A 15,056-nucleotide genomic window follows, 5' to 3' on the forward strand; every position below is an offset into this window, starting at 1 on the left:
CTCCCTGACCCCCTCCATTAGATTCCAGACTGTAACTCACTCCATGGCATCTGTTATTCTGTACATAAACCATCCTAAACCCCTCGATTAGGTTCCAACCTGTAACACATTCCAGGCTACCTGTTATTCTGTTTATAAACAACCCTGAACCCCTCAATTAGATTCCAGGCTGTAACTCACTCTGGGCTATCTGTTATTCTGTATATAAACCACCCTGAACCCTGCAATTAGGTTCCAGGCTGTAACTCACTGCGGGCTACCTGTTATTCTCTATATAAACCACCCTGAACCCCTTAATTAGATTCCAGATTGTAACTCAATCCGGGGTATCTGTTATTTGTATATAAACCACCCTGAACCACTTGATTAGATTCCAGATTGTAACTCACTCCGGGGTATCTGGTATTCTGTATATTAACCACCTGAACGCCTCGATTCGATTCCAGTCTGTAACTCACTCTGGGCTATCTGTTATTTTGTATATTAATCACCCTGAACCCATTGATTTGATTTCACTTCCGGACATGTTAAGCTCATGTTTCCAACACAATCTAATCTCAATAATGATTAATGTATCACTGGTCCTCCTATCTGCTGGCACTACCATCATGTTAACTTTCTGATGTTTACGTACATGATTACCTGTAGCAGTGAGTCGCAGGCAGACAGAGTGGTGCTGAACACATTTGGCACATTTGCCTTAATCAGTCAGAGCATTGAGTATAGGAGTTGTGGTGGTATGGTGCATCTATACAGGATGTTGGTGAGGCCGCTTTAAGAATACTGCGTACAACTCGGATTTCTGCAGAAATGACTTACACGGATGTTCCAGGACTGGAGGCTTGAGCTATAGGGAGAGGCTGATTACGTTGAGGTGTTTCCCCCTGGAGTGTCAGAATTTGAGAGGCAACATTATAGAGGTTTATAAAATCATCAGGGGCATGGATATTCTGAACAGCCATGTTCTACTCCCAAGGCTAGGGGAGTCCAGAACAAAACGGCATAGGTTGAAGGGGAGAGTGCGAATGATTTAGAAGGGACCTGAAGGTAAATATTTCACACAGAGAGTAGTGTGTGGGCAAAAAGTGCAGTCAGAGGAAGTGCTGAAGGCGGGTACAATCACAGGAGGAATATTGGCCAAATGCTGGCAAATGGGACTAAATCAGATTTGATATCTGATCGGAGTGAACAGATTGGACTAATGGGTCTGTTTCCATTATGCATCACTCTCTGATTCTATAAGAGGGATGATGAATAATTCTGAAATGACCTTTCAAGTCTGAATTCTTTTCAGTGGAAGGTTATCGTGTCTCAATGTTCACATTGATTGAAAGCTATGTTAGTTAACTATTTGACAGATAAGTGAGTCATGCACAATGGGACTCAGACAGAAAAGTGGAGCTGAGACCACAACCTGGTTAGCTACAATCTTAGTGCCTGGTGGAGAAGGCTCAAAGTATCTAATGACCCACTCCTGCTCCTCAGTCCCATGTTCCTGTGTTCCATTCAGCCCCTCAAACCTGCTAGACAGGTGCAGTTGGAGGCTACATACTCCTGTAACCTGTTGCACAGAAACACAGGAGACCATTCAGCCCCTCAGTACTGTCCCATGCGGTTTGAAGTGAATTGGGAATTGGAAAATCCAGGCTGGGTACGAAAGAGGCCCCTCATCTCTCTTCACAGAGCTTCCCCTCTCTGCAACTTGTGCTTCATTTGTTGGTCATGTTGTACACCCAGATTCAGTGTGAATACAGCCCCCATACCTCACTCAGGGATGGCTCACAAAATCCTCTGGTCTCCCTTTCTGCAACATTCAATAAGAGAACATTCATGAAAATAACACCCACTAACTCTCCAATAACAGAATGGGAGAACATCAGAACCAGGGCATGTTGTTCACCCCCCCAAGCCTGCCTTGCCGTTCACTAAGATCATGACTGATCTGCTCTTCGTCTCAAATCCTCTTTCATACACAAATTCTTCATAGCCCTCAACTCTCTGACAGGTCAATTTCCATCTACCTCCTCTTCAAATACGTTCAGTCATCTAGCTCCTAGAACACTCTTGAGAAGAGAAATCCTGACATTCAATCCCACCTGTTTGAAGAAAACACTTGCTGCTCCTATACGATGGCCTATTGATGTGAACAAAAGAGGTTGAGACAAGGGTTCAGGTAAAAATGACTGGCCCCGATGTCAAGGCAGTGGTTAACTTCTGCTGACATAAAGGACCTTAACAAAACTGGACTTAGTGGGAATCTTAGTAAACTCTCTAGTGTTTGGGGTGAAAAATAGCACAAAGGAAGATGGTCATCATCTCAGTCCTGGGTCACCTCTGTGGGAGATCCGCAGGGTAGCTTCGTCTTCACAAACATCTTCAGCTGCTTCAACAATGTCTCCCCGCCCCCACCCTCCACACCATAACTCAGAAGTGGGGATGGTCGCTGAAGATTCTACAATGTTCAGAACATTTTGTCCTCCGTCAGCTCCTGAACTGGTCTTTGTCCATGTGTAGCAGGATCCAGACTCCATTGAGCCTTGTGCTGTTAACGTGTTCGTAACATTCATGTAACAGCACTTCCTGACACTGCACATTGCCACAGTAAAATAAGAATTCATTCAGCACCTCGCGCTGAATTCACAGGAATATGAGGAAGCCATTCAGCCCATTGACACTATTGAAGAAGAACAGGGACAGCCCATTCAGTGCCTCCAGCCTATTACTCAGGAAGGGAAGGAGTCTAGTGTGATGGGCCACACCAGAGCCCCTCAAAAATATTTGACGGCAATAGCCTAGACTCGAATGTTTTCGTATTTTAAAAGAAATGTAAAGTGTCTGTTCCAGATGCAGTGTGACTGGTCAAACTACTCGGTGTGAAGAAAAACACTATCTACTTAAACACGAAAGAGAAAATGAAACCAAAGAAAGAGGAATTTAGAATAACGCAATTCTCTTGGTCAAGTTAACAGAACAATAGATCTAGGAACTATTACTAATGAACTGTTCCAATATAGGAAACTCCCATAAACACAGCCCTTGGCAAAAAGGAATATTCAGACACAGATTGTCACAAACATTTCTCCAATCCAGGAATTAAAAACAGCACCAAGAGAAATTTCAGAGAGGGTTGCAACCAGGAAACATTCACTGAATCTTCCAACTCTGTGGAGACCCCAATAGTTTCTGATGTCATTGAGAAACCAAAACCCAGTGATCCTAATCTGTGAGAGCTGGTCACACCCATTCAGGCTGCATTAAAATAAACACAAGGCCTCCCTAGCTGTTACTCAAGTGGTCTTAACTAGGCAGCTTGGTAACAATCGTTCAATCTCTCTTAAAATATTCCAGGACAAAATAACCTCTTAAAGCTGCAGCATTGTCATACTAGTCAGTACAATGAGCTGTCAAACAGGAACCAAGGGAAACCAGTCAGGCCCTTGGCCCTTTCCAATCGGACGAGGTTGAAGCCAATCACTCCCTTGAGTCACTTACACAGGAACAGCAGGAGGCCATTCCCACCTCAATGCACTTATACGGGGGCAGAATGAGGTAATTGTTGCTGATTCGTGATGAATGTCTTATGCCCAAAACGTCGATTCTCCTGGTCCTCGGATGCTGCCTGACCCACTGTGCTTTTCCAGCAATTGATGCTCTCCTCTGATCTCCAGCATCGGCAGTCCTCACTGTCTCCTAATTGATGCTCTAACATGATGAACAAGTGGGGCAGAGGCTGGACAGACAGACTATTCCACGTTGTTCCTCTTGGCTCCATTGCTCATGATACACATGTGGGACTTTAACGTGGTTTTCTAGTGGTGAGCAGGGAAGCGATATGTCTTGTGTGAAGTCTCAAGAAGGCATCTTCCATCTCCAAGAAGACAGCCTGGTGTTCTCTATGTAGGGCGGAAGCTGGTGGGAATGGCTACCTGTTTCAGATGGAAGGTATTGTGGCTGCTGTTGGGGATTGCGAACAACCTGACGTTCAGTACAGGGTTCACACGCCGACTGCACAATAACATGGGGAGCGTTAGTTTAGGCATATAAACTATTAGGATAGTCACGTTAGACTGATGAATGGACTCTCTAAGTTCAAATAATGCTAGTCTTGTTCATGTTGATCTTGTCTACTGCATGTCCTGTTCAGTGTAACCTGTATGTCTTACTCTGTCCAAGTCTATTTCCACCCTATGATCTTTCTGGCCATGCTTACTATGATCTTCCTCCACTGCTCATAAACAAAGTGTTTCCCTGTACTGAGGTACACGTGACAATCAATCAAACCAATCAATCCTGGGTAAAGTATAGAATTTCTCTCCCTGTCACTGTCTGTTTTGGAAATAAGTGATCGCTGCCACTCCTCGTGTTTCAGCATTACCATTTCCTCGTCTCTTGCAGCTCTACAGATTAAACACTCAGCTTATTCACTCTATCCTCATGTTACCATCACCAGTGTCTGTGGTAAGGAGATCATTCCTTACAAAGACATCAAATCTGTACAGAGTGCACCAAATGCTCTCTCAGTCAGGCTCTACAACAGCCGGAAGATGGCTTTATTTATGGACTTGAATCATCTTACTATGAAGGACAGCATACCATTGACTGCACCCATTACTTACACAGGGTTTGATTCGGAGCAGTCAGCATAGACTTGTGAGTGGGAGATCATGCTTCCCTTTGATGAAGTTACCAGGACGTTTGATGAGGGCAGAGTGATAGACGTAGTCTCTATGGAGTTCAGCAACGCCTTTGATAAGGTTCCACATGGCAGGCTGCTCAGGAAGTTTACATCTCGTAGAATGCGGGGGGAGCTGGCCAATTGGATACACAGTTGGCTTGATGGTAGGAAGCAGAGGGTTGTCTGGAAGGATGTTTGTCAGACTGGAGGCTGGGTCCATTGCTGTCTGTTATCTATGATTTGGTTGAGAATGTACAAGGTATGATTAGGAAGTTTGCAGATGACATTAAAGTAATTGGGAGCATAATCAGTGAGGAAGTTTATCAGAAATTGCATCAGGACCTTAATCAGATGGAAAATGGGCCGAGAAATGGCAAATGGAATTTAATATAGAAGCGTGAGGTCTTGCATTTTGGAAACTCATATCAATGTAGGAATTTCCTGGTGAATGGGAGGGTCTTGAGGGGTGCAGTGGGCAGAGGGACCTTGGTGTTCAGGTGCACAGTTCTCTGAGAGTGGAGTCACCGGAAGACAGGGAAGTGAAGAAGGCTTTTGGCACATTGGCCTTCATCAGGCAGGATATTGAGAATAGAAGTTGGGACCTTATGTTGCAGTTACACAGGACTTTGGTAAGGCCGCACTTGGAGTATTGTGTTCCGTTTTGTCACCTTGTCATGGGAAGGATGTTATTAAATTAGAAAGGGTGCAGAAGAAATTTGCAAAGACGTTGTCAGGACCCAATGGTCTGAGTTATAGGGAGAGGTTGGACAAGCTAGGACATTTTCTTTCGCGTGTAAGAGACTGAGGGAGTCCATATAGAGCGGTATAAAATCACGAGGGATATGGATAGGGTTAATGCTTTCAGTGTTTTTCCAAGGTGTAGAGAATCGAGGATTTGAGGGGATCAGTTTAAGGTTAAAGGGGAAGCAATAAAAGGGAATCTGAGGGGCCACTTCTTTACACAGAGGGCTGGTACATGGATGAGCTGCCAGCAGATGTGGTTGAGTGGGGTACATTAACAACATTTCAAAAACATTTGGATAAATATGTGGATAGGAAAGGACTGGAAGCATATGGGCCAACTGCAGGGAAATGGGGTTAGCGTGAATGGACATTTACAAGGTGGAGCCGAACCCCTCTGTTAATTAAACCCAAACACGCAGAAAAGCTCGCCTCACCTTGTAATCTGTTAAAATATGAGCGACAGAGATCTCCTACATTCCACTATTTAAACAAAAATTATCAAGTTAGTTCTTAACTTAAATAGTGAACACTAAACAACAACTATTCACAAATACAAGCCCCTCTTTTCTTAGCTACCTGCTATCTGACTCCAACTCTTCCAGCTGCTGATCTCCCTGGGTCGTTTCTTTTTATTGCAAGTAGGTTTACATGAACATGTGTCTTTGATAGAGAGTGTTTGAGATGGCCAGTTAGCACTCCTGCTCTACAGCAGTCACTCTGCTGTTGGATGGCAGTGGCTCTCCCTCTATTTTCAAAATGCTGGGTTTATATACTCCCCATGATATAAGAATTCTCATAATTTGATTGCTGTCCAGGTGTCCAAACAATAATATTCAAATTCTGTTGGTTTCTGGTATCCTGAGCGTTATTTAAACTCTTTGGTTGGATTTGAATGGCTGTCAAAACAACAACCAAAACTCAGGTATCCATTCCTCAGCTAATGGTGACATGTGGAACAGTGTGACCTTTAGCTGGCATCTGTGGCTTTAATTTCTATTCAACAAAACCCGATGTGTCTTAAAGTGCCCATCCATGTTTTTGGATTCATAACATCTTCCCACTTCAGAAAATAAAATGAACCAGCAGAATGAAAAGATGGCATAATTCCTTTTCCTCTAATTCTTAATCCCAATTATATGAAATACAAAAGTATTAATCTCAGTTATATCATTCATATTAATTCTGCACACCAATACAACACTGGAATAAGTCAAATCTTATCTCCACTGCTTTCCTTTAAATCCGCGAAAACCCATCTGCTATCACATTATAGGAGCCACAGCATGTACATTTTGTGAGTTTAAAGTCGGTAAGGTAAGACTCCAATTAAATAGTCTCATATTCTGGTCTTTAAATATTCCAAAACGTGTGAGAGATTTGTCGTTGTCCACAACCATCTCCGACAATGTGTTTGTCATATACACATTAAAATATTGTCAGGCCAGCGTGAAACTTAATCATTCTTGTTCAACAATGGAGATTTTGTATTTTTTTTTCTGGTGGATATTGAGTTTTTCAACAAGTAGCCAATTAGCCATTCAATTCCATCATCCTCTTTCTGTATCAATACATCTCCGACCCCTATATCCCGAGCATCAAACACAATTTTCAAAGGGTTTCAGAATATTTGGTGTAGCTAAAACTGGTGTGGTGATTAATCCTGCATTAAAATTCTCAAATGCCTCCTGGCATTGTTCTGCCCACCACAATTCTGTGTTCTTCTTTACTAAGTCCATCAGTGGTGCCAATAGCTGCTGACATTTGGAACAAACTTCCGATAGAATCCACTCAGTTCCAAAAATTGAAGCACCTCTTTCTTCGAGGATGGTCGTGGAAATTCATTAAAGCCCTTCGTCTTTGTGTTCCATGGGGTCAACGTCCCATATCCAATGTAATGTCCCAAGAACGTTACCTCTTGCCTTCATTAATTCTGTTTTTTTTAAGTTTATTACCAAGTTTGCTTCTTGTAATCGTTCAACATGCTCTGTCAACTGTAAAATGTGAGCTTTCAATCACTTGCTAAAGATTACTACATAATACAGATAAGCTGCACAATTTGTTCATCTGGCCACAACTCTGTTTCTGAGTCTTAAATGTGGCTGGTGCATTATTCATCCATATGAAATACTCGATAAAGTTTTTTTTGTCATCTCTGGTACCTTTACTAGATAGTTTAACTGACTCCACTTTTTTTTTATTTGAAACGGGCCACTAAACCTGGATTTGAAGAGATTTCTTACCACTGGTGGCAATACTAATACGTCATCCCCACGGGAAATCTTCAAAGTTTCAGTGTTTTTATCTGCCACCTGCCACCTGTGCTGTGCTCTTCAGATACTGTTTAGCAAACTCACCGACTCCATCTACTCTCTCCTTTACCTCGTACACATAATCCAGGTGTGAGATTTCCGACTTCGGTCCTGTCAATTTATATTTAATTAATTTCAAAGGACCTCTCACTTCATGTATGAATATTATCTCAAAGAAAGTAAAGTGAGTAGATTTATTTGGGGCATCTCTAATGGCAAACCATTTCATAGGGCACCTTTATCCCAATCATTTGGCCAACCCTGACAGTACGCTGTTAACATAGTCTTCGGCGTCTAATGCTAACTTTCCAAGGCTCCCTGGGATTCAGGATGAGACGACCTTGATTTGAAGTGTTGTATGCCTAAGCCATCCATGACTTCCTTAAACAGCTGAGCGGTAAAATGAGACGCTTGGTCTGACTGAATCTCTCTGGGCAGTCCACAGCGAGTAAAGAAAGCTACCAACTCCTCCACCTCCCTTTTTGCCTTGACACTCCAATAATGGAATTGCCTCTGGAAATCTGGTAGACACATCCATTATGATCAGCACGTATTGGTTTCCACTTTTACTTTAGAAAGGGGAGCGACACAATTAATCATAACCCACGTGCAAGGTTCTTCAAATGTAGGAATTGGCAAGAAAGGTGCTGGTTTTATTACTGCCTGTTACTTACCTACCATTTGTCACGTACAACAAAAATTAACAGCGTCCTTGTACATTCCAGACCAGTGGAAATGCTTCTGTACCTTAGCCTGAGTCTTCTGTACACCTAGGTGACCCCCTGCAGTTAGTCTATGAGCTACCCGGAACACTGTACGTTACTGCTAACACAATGTGGTGTACTTCGACCCATTTCCCTTCTGCAGTAACCTATCGGGGTCTCCATTTTAATTTTATGATTCTATCTTTAAGTTAATAACGTTCGACAATATATTCTGATTCCTTTTCTGTGTGTGTGCATGTGTATGTGTTTGTGAATGTGTGTATATATATCTGTTGTAAGTCCATTAGCCTTTCTGGACTAAACCCCTCTGCCTGATCCTCTGCCTGTTCAGGTTTTTCCTGCACCGTGACATCAAACAGGGGGTCAGTTCACCGAGCATCAATTCATTTGTCTTTTTCGTTCGTTTTTCCTTCCTGCTGTAACTTATGACAGTGGGATCTTGTTCCTACACAGTCTGGAAAACTTCCTGGGTAATTTTCTTTTAAATCTCCAATTCCCGAGTCTTCCTTTGGCTTCTCCACCACAAGGGGTGCCTATCCCACCTCGCCTCCTGCTAAATCGTTCCCAAGAACAAACTGTATTCCTGGAACTGACACTCTGTTACTCACTGTCACTGTTACTTCCCTAATCTTGATTTGGCATTCCATCCTGCTGTTACACAAGGGAATGCTTAATTTCTTTCCCCATTCCACAAATTAACACGCTCTTGATTAACATGCCAGAAAGTGTGAAAAAATCTTTCATCTCTTCCTATTAGAGGGTGAGAGAAAGTGAGGGCTGCAGATGCTGGAGATAAGAGTTGAAAAGTGTGGGGCTGGAAAAGCACAGCACGTCGGCAGCATCCGAGGGGCAGGAGCGTTGACGTTTCAGGCATAAATCCTTCATCAGGAAAGTAGGAGGTAAGGGAGGGGGAAGGAGGTTGAGAAATAAATGGGAGAGTGGGGGTGGAGCTGGGTGGAAGGGAGCTTGGAAGGCGATAGGTAGATGCAAGTGGGGTGTGATGGTGATAGGTTGGACAGGAGGGTGCTAGGACTCCTATCGGTGGTAGGACAGCTGGAGCCCTTAAACTGTATAGCATCAACGTTGACTTCACAAAATTCCAAATCTCCCCTCCACCAACCTCTCCCAAATCCAACCGTTCAACCTAGCACTGCCCTCTTGAACCACCCTAACGGGCCATCTTCCTTTCCACCTATCGACTCCATTCTACCCTCCGACATATCACTATCCCTCCCACCTACATCTTCTTATTACCTTCCCAATGACCCTCCCACCAGCTCAGCTACTACCTTCATATTTATCTTTCAGCCCCCTTGTCCCCCCACCATGTTCCTGACGATGGGTTACTGCCTGATATTCGATTGTCCTGCTGTTTGGATGCTGCCTGATCTGTTGTGCTTTTCCGGCGCCTCACTTCTCAACTATTACAGACTGAGCAGATCCAGTATCTCACAAAATTATAACTTCTTGTCCTCCTCCCCCTGTTCTTTCTGAGTAAACTTTATCTACAGAGGTGAATTCTTTAGAGAGATCAGGCACTAACTCCATACCCAGACCCTGCCTTGGCTGTGCACTTTCCTGCAGCTCCTCGGCTCCACTTGGGCTCTCATTTACCAGTTTCACTAATGCCACTGGGTTTAGCCTCTTCTACCGCATCTTTCCCCAAAGTGTCTTCCTTTAACGGCCAGCACGGTGTGTCCCAGCTTACTGCAGTGAAAACAACGTTTTCCCTGTGCCCTTCTTAAACCACCAGCACTGTAATTTTATGTGCTCTACTCCCTTATAGTGAGAGCACCTGAGGCCTTTCACCACCTTTCAACCCCCTTGGGCTTCTTTCTTCACCTGTGTTAAAGTATTGTGAGCTACTGTTCGCTTTGTAATGTGTGATCGTCCCTTCTCCCAATTTCTATCCCTCACAGGATGAAATTCCTGCCAGAAGCTAAATTTCATCACATGCCACAATGCATATTTATCTGCCATTTCTGCCGCGCTTCTCACTTCTTGAACTTTCTATTCATTCACATGAATTCTTACTATCTGTGGAAATAAGTCTTTTAACTTCTCCAGCAGATTAATCTCCCTTCAAGCCTCACAGGTCTTATCCATTTTTAAGGCCAGCACCCACCTGTCAAAATGACTGTGGTTAATTCTTTCAAACTCAATATAAGTCTGACCTGGTTGCGTCTCCATTTTTCTGAACTTCTGTCTATGTGCTTCTAGTACCAATTCATAACCAATCAAAATATCCAATTTGACATCTTAATAATCTCTTGATCTCTCATCTGACAGCGCTGCACATGCCTCACCAGCTGTGCCCACCAGCTTAGTCTGAACTAGCATTACCCATAAGTTCACTGGACACGTCATCTGGCGAGCCATTTTTTCAAATGAAATAAAAAAAGTTTTGACATTTTTCTCATCGAAATATGGCAAGTTACTAACCTAGTTGTATACATCCCTAAGTTCTCCCTTCATCTCCATCCTGTTAATTTAACTTTCTTGTCTAATTCCCAAACTCTGAATTTCAAATCCCCTCTCTCTTTCTTTTTCCTCTCTTTCTCTTTCGTCTCTCTCTGTTTCCGTCCCTTTATTTATCTTCTAACTCCAGTTGCCACATTTGCAATTTAAGGTTTTTCTAACACTACTACAGTTGCCTATTTCTCTGATACATCAAAGTGCTTAACCAACTCCATTACAATTTCAGCTTCCCTTTTCTCCCTGGTTTAACCCAATTCTAACCTATTTGCTAATTCTAAAAAATGTCCTCCTTCTGTCTTTCTAAACTTCCTTGGAAAATTTGGGAACCTCTTTAGTAATGATAAAAGCCATTTCCCTCACTTTTCATTTCACTAACCACAAGTAACAACATAAAACGAATTTTCCCACTGGTTTTATTTGATGATCAAAATCACTAATTGCAATGAGTTGGAATTTGCTGGGACCTGTTGTATCTCAAATCTGTTCAGATCGGTCCAAGTGCCACACGGCAAGGCCCCAAACTGTTATGACATCAATGGTGAACCCCTCTGTTAATTAAAACCACACACCCAGAAAGGCTCACCTCACATCATAATCTGTCACAATCTGAGCGACAGAGAACTCCTAAATTCCACTAATAAACAAAAAATAACAAGTTATCTGTTTGCAAGTTAGCTCACTGAGATTGAAGGTATGTTTTCAGAAGTTTCGTCACCATGACTAGATTACATCATCAGTGAGAGTATCTGCTGAAGCTCTGATGGTATGTCCCACCTCTCTATTTATAGGTCTTGGTTTCTTAAAGTGGATGATGTCATTTCCGGTTATTTTAATAAGAGAATGTAGACAGGATCTAAATTGATGTGTTTATTGATGGACTTCTTGTTAGAACAGCATTCCTCTCAGAAGGTCCTTGCGTGTCTTCGTATGTGTGTGTGCTTTGTACCTGTCAAAGTGGTGCCCTTCTTTGTCTGTACGTATGGAACATAGTGATAGTGCGTCATGTCTTTTGGTGGCTAGTTGGTGTTCATGTATCCTCGTAGCACGACAACAGGACAGTTTCAATGGTGGAAAAATGATTTTATATACACTGTTTAATCAATGTGTGTGTGCAGATAAGTCGCATTTTTCAGATGTGCGCAACACATTGTAAATGAACAACAGAGACACAGTTAACGAAAAATGATGCATATGCTGTATAAAATTGATAAAACATTAAAACATGTTTTGATCCTCTCAACGTTCCCTCCTTTTCTGGGATTACCAACTCTAATCTTTCCTTCTCACCAGGATCTGTGCTCCAAATTCTTGATTCTGGTGTCCCAACTTATTTCAGTTAATCCCCTATCTACCGGGACTTCAATATGTTGGCCTGCTGGGTTCTTTCCAAAACTAGTGTCTGTCATATTATTGGAGATAAATATTCTGGAATCAGACTCAGCATTTGAACATATTACTCTGTTGTACATGCACTGTACAAAGGACCACAGCACACAGGCATTGCCAAAACATTGGGGGATGTTCATCTACTTCTTTCGATAATGTAATTTTCTCATTTTCCATATCTCCATATCTATATCCGCTCTCTCGTTCTCCCTTTGTATCTAGTTAAGAAATCCACCAATTATTCTTCGTGTCCCGTCTCCCAAAACTCGTTCTATCAGTTTATATCTAACGCTCTCTTCAAGATGTAATGTGGTTATAATTGAGCAATGTAACTACAAAGACATGCGGGCGTTGCTAGCCAGAGTTAATTGGAAGGGGAGCTGAGCAGGAAAGACCATGGAGCAGCAATGGGAGGAGGGTCTGGGGATAATTCGAAAGATAATACCAGAAATGCAACCCCAAGAACTTGAAACATGCTCATGGGAGAACAAGGCAGCCATGAGTGATAATGCATCAAACCAAAAGAGAAAATATACAATGTGGTGAAGATGATTGGGAATCCAGAGAATCCATTGGCTCTGAAACTATATAAGGCTGGCATCACTGACACGACAGAGATCTTAATCATGATCAGGGAAAGAAACAGAGGAAACACATTGACTTTAAACACAGAAGATGATATTTCTCAAAGAAAAAGATTCAGGTGAATTAAACATTTGCATTCAGATCAGTTAAATGCTTTTGCGGAATGGGTCAGATTGGAAGCAATACCCGGGGAGAGAGACCCTCAGCAGAATGAGAGTATGAAAATGGAAGTATTTCCACATCAGAAACCAGGTTAGGTCACTGAGTGCAGGGCTGATGGGTGAATGAGTCTCAGTGAGAATTGGGGAACAGACAGCAGAATTGCATTGCAGATATTGCAGCTCGAAACTGCGTATTCACGTAGTGCTGTAGACCACAGCAGCAGGAGAGGCAGACCTGCATTAAACCACAACCTGTAACTTTTTACCAGGGAAACACCTCAGTCTGTCATTACCATCAACACCATCTATGGCTCAGTGACGAGTGTGGGTGAACATGTCAGAGTCAGATTCACATGAGCTTTAACCTGATGCGAACTCATTAAAGCTATCGGACTTGACCAACAGATCTGAACGAAGCCCTGCAGTCCTGTCACATTCATTTATAAATGGTGATGGACGATTAAACAAATGACTGGAGGAGAGGGTTCCACAAACATCCCCATCCTAAATAATGGAACAGACCTGCACATCAGTGTAAAAAAGAAGGATGTTTTATCTGCACAATCTTCTGCCAGAAGTATTGAGTCGATGATCCACCTCACCCTCATCATGATGCCCACAAAATCACGGATGCCAGTCTTCAACCAATTTGATTCACTGCACGTTACATGAAGAAACAGGTGAACACAGTAGATACGACACAGACAATGGACCCTGATTCCATTCCTGCAATAGGAAGAAAGACTTGTGCTGCACAACAAACCGTGTCCCTGGGGAAGCTGTTTCATTCCAGCTCCAACTCTGTCATCTCCCTGGCAGTGTGGAAAATTACTCAGCTAAGTCCCGTCCCCTAAAACGGGAATAATTACAATCTGACCAATTACCACCTCCCCTGTCCCATCACGACAGTCAAATTGGGGGGAGTTCTTTTTGACAGAGCTTTCAAGCAGCACAGAAATAACCTACTCTGTGTGGTTTCCGATAGGTCCCCATGTGGAGATGGTGCTGTTGTGGAAATGTCACTGGATTACTAATCCAGACCAGGCTAATGCTCTGGCAGCGGGTGGCAGTTGAAGACAATTAATAAAATATCGAGATCTCAAATCTTGGCTCAGTAACAGTGACCTTGAAGTTAAATATCGATTGCAAACAGAATTTCCTTCTTCAATGTAGTTTTAGGAAGTGAATATCCCATGATTTCCTGGGCTGGCCTAAAAGTGACTCCACAGACCCTGACATGTGATAAACATTTCAATGGCCTCTGAACCCCAAGCAAGGGCACTCATTTATATCAAACTACTCCGAGGTCTGAAAGGATGAAACCGGACAGAACACCGGCCTCAGCATCAATGTAGGAAAAGGGAATGGGAACACAGTCCTGTCGACCCTGCAGACACCTCCTTCCTAACATCTGAGAGCTTGTGACAGCATTGACAGAGCTTTCCCACAGACTGCACAGAAACAGCGGGAATGGAAAACACATTTAGCCTCCTCATTCTAGTTCATAGAAAAAATCTCCTCAATGCACTTACCCCACATGATATACATATCCGTTAATGTGAGTAACCTTGGGAAGTTATAAAATAGGCGGTGCGGTAGTACATTTGGTCCATCGAGTTTGCTACCCAATTCAATAAAATGATGGTTGGCCCTTCATTTCCCCACCATACTCCTGCTCTCCCACCATCCCTTTACTGTCTCTAAATCCTTATTTATAAGCAGTGTCTCGGTTTCCAGGTATGAGCGTATTCCCCAAGTTCCCCAGTCAGCGAGAGCAGACATTTATTATCATCTCAATGCAGAGTGACTGCCTGTACCTAATACTGTGGCCCCTTGTTTTACAAGTCCCAGCCAGGGGAATTATCATCCCCGCTTCCAATCTGTCTCACCCTGTCAGTGTTTTGTATATTTCACTGAGATCTCCACTCATTTTCCTAAATTCCATGAAATTAACAGAGGAAGTTTGCTGAGGTGTCGCAGGGATCGGTGCTTG

Source organism: Chiloscyllium punctatum, chromosome 13, assembly GCF_047496795.1.
Source record: "Chiloscyllium punctatum isolate Juve2018m chromosome 13, sChiPun1.3, whole genome shotgun sequence".
NCBI lineage: Eukaryota > Metazoa > Chordata > Chondrichthyes > Orectolobiformes > Hemiscylliidae > Chiloscyllium > Chiloscyllium punctatum.